Source organism: Triticum aestivum, chromosome 7A (assembly GCF_018294505.1).
Source record: "Triticum aestivum cultivar Chinese Spring chromosome 7A, IWGSC CS RefSeq v2.1, whole genome shotgun sequence".
NCBI classification, from domain to species: Eukaryota; Viridiplantae; Streptophyta; class Magnoliopsida; order Poales; family Poaceae; genus Triticum; species Triticum aestivum.
Genome location: NC_057812.1, coordinates 571,580,459 through 571,583,227, shown reverse-complemented (window position 1 = coordinate 571,583,227; position 2,769 = coordinate 571,580,459). Strand labels below are relative to the sequence as shown.

At 46.6% G+C, this 2,769-nt stretch overlaps 1 non-coding gene across 1 annotated transcript; it reads left to right on the top strand.

Annotated features, from left to right (window-relative positions):
- The first annotated feature begins 2,044 nt into the window (after positions 1-2,044).
- Positions 2,045-2,117, top strand: TRNAR-UCU (transfer RNA arginine (anticodon UCU)). Its single transcript has one exon. It is a non-coding gene; the product is annotated as a tRNA-Arg (tRNA).
- The last annotated feature ends 652 nt before the right edge of the window (positions 2,118-2,769 follow it).

Here is a 2,769-nt window from a genome sequence, read left to right as displayed (position 1 = left end):
TTGTCGCAGATGGCATTCAACAATGCCCACCTTCCTGAAGGTGGCAGTCACTCAGAACGAGCTCATATCACAATCTTGTGACCGGATGGCGTCCCGCAGTCGGATACCGGGGGGTAGGTGGGGCGGAGATCCAAGTTCCCATCCTGGCATCGTCACATCATCCCTAGAGCGCTAGCCACAGGACCACCACTCGGATGGATGGAAGGTAAACTCGATCCCCTATCTGGCAGGAGGACCGCCGGTGGCGGCATGATGATTATTCTCCACGGCATAGGTATGATTCTCATGTGTCATGTGATGATCAGTCCCCTCTCAAGCACAAGAATGATCCGCGAGGGTGGGACATGCTTCCACCGTGGCAACGCGGGTCACCGCCCCGCCGCCCGAGTGACTCTCCATGTAGCCGGGATGTGCATCCCCGCAGTCGTGATGATTCACCTTGTGGTCGGGATAGTTCACCCTGATTGCGGGATGATTGGCCACGCAGGCGGGATGAACATCCCCGCAAACGTGAAGACCCCCCTCGGTGTCATGAGGGTTCTCCCAGGCGTAGGGACGAGTACCCCAGGCACCGAGACAAACAACAACGTGACACACACGGGATCTTGGTGCAAAGACGAGTGGCCCGCGCTCGGGTTGCATGCCATGCGGACGAGCACGATAGGCTGAGTGGATTGGGATCCTCGGGCCCATTGCGCTTCAGTCGACAAATACGAACGACACTCTTTCTTGAGCCATTCCAGATGGCCTCGGGTATTGGGAAGTATGACGGAAACACCAACCCAGAAACTTGGATGGCCGATTACCTTGTTGCTGTCCAAATTGGAGGAGGTGACAAGAATGTAGTCATGCGCAACCCATCCCTTTACCTAGAGGGGTCAACCAAAGCTTGGTTGAAGAATCCGCCTGAAGATAGCATTCATAGCTGAAGGGAATTTGAGGGGATCATCTTCAAGAACTTCGAGGGCACCTACAAGTGTCCCGGAGGGTACCAAGAGCTGATGATCTATGTCCAACAACCAAAGGAATCCATTCAGGAGTACATCCAAAGATGGACCCAATTACGCAATTCCATGGAAGGCTTGTCGGAGGATAGGGCCATCCTTGCTTTTCAGCAGGGAGTGAGGTACAAACACCTTCAGTTGAAACTCAGGACAAAGCTTACCTCCATGCGCCAGTTGATAGATATAGCCAACCAGTATGAAAACGGAGAAGAGGATGACAAGATCCGGCAGGGTGAACACCGTGGGCAGAGGACTGCTAAAAAAGGACAGAATAATCATAACAAACGGGGCGGAAAGAATAAACGCCGACAACTGGACAACGATGGAGTCAGTGGAGTCGACTTGGTCGCAGTAGTCAGTCGAGGGAAGAAAGGAGCCGTGCAAAAGAAGGAATGGGTTTTGCGAAAGAAAGCCTTCAGCGATGACATTCTTGACAAGCCTTGTTGTCTCCACAGTAGTGAGCAATGGCCCGACGAAGCTTACCTCTGGCAATGTCGAGCCCTAAAAAGGTCTTCATCGCACATCATCACATCCTCCAGACTGTCCTCGGTCAAGACAAGCTTCTTCATCATCGCTTCGACGTTGCCCGAGCCGGATGCCGAACTATCCATGATCTCTTGCCCGACAAGTGAGATCCGCGGGCGGGGAGACCCTAATTCTCCTATCGGGGCGACCAAGAGCACGAGGGCTTCTGATCGACGAAGAAAGAGGGCAGGGAACGGGAGTTCTCTATGATGGCGGAGGGGCCGCCGAGAGGAAACACAACCCTAACGTGAGGTTATTTTTTTCTTACCTGACTAGTCTACCCCGAAGTACTGATGTAATTTTGTCGCATTACTTGGTAAACTAGGCCGAATAAGTGGAAAATATTTAGGGTCAGAGGGTACTGAAATTATTCCTACTTCCACGATGTCCTGCTTTCCAAAGTCCAAACTATTTTCTTTTACAAATGATCTGTTTTAAATTGTCATGCATAATTTCGTATTTTGACCACAGATATGGTATTATTAATATGGCAAGGGGCAGATATATGTTGGAAGGCGCTCGTGGCCTAATGGATAAGGCATTTGACTTCTAATCAAAGGATTGTGGGTTCGAGTCCCACCGAGCGTGCACAGTTTTTCACATTTTGGAGACTTCTAAACATATTCAATCTATATAAAAGAAATTACTATTTTTTTATTTGCATCTGTTAATTCCTTTTGTCTTTCTTGGCGGGTTAATAATTTATTTTTCTCTTGTACCCCGCAAAAATATTCTATTTTGTCTTTTAAACTCCTTGATCGGCCACAATACTCCCAGCTCCAAACCTCTTTTTTTTTGTTAATTTTAATCTAAAAACATTACATAAACAACATGCCAGCTCCAAATCTCGTTGCAACAATTTGGTGTACCACTTGCATCCTTTCGGTGTAGGAAAAAAAAGTGATGCAGAAGATTTTATCCTTGTTTTGTTAAATATATGAGTAAGTTTTTCTTCGTTCTAATCAAAAAATATTATAAAACAACATGCCAGCTCCAAACCTCGTCGCAACAAATTTTGTGTACCACTTGCATCCTTTCGGTGTAAGAAAAAAAAAGTGACGTAGAAGCTTTTATCCATGATTGTTGAGAAGAAGAAAAAAAATGTGTCGCAACAATTTTGATGTACCACTCAATCCCTTCGGTGTAAGACAAAAAGTGATGAAGAAGATTTTATCCATGATCGTTTTGTTAAATATATGAGTAATTGTTTCTTAATTTTAATCTAAAGTCTTTATAGAAA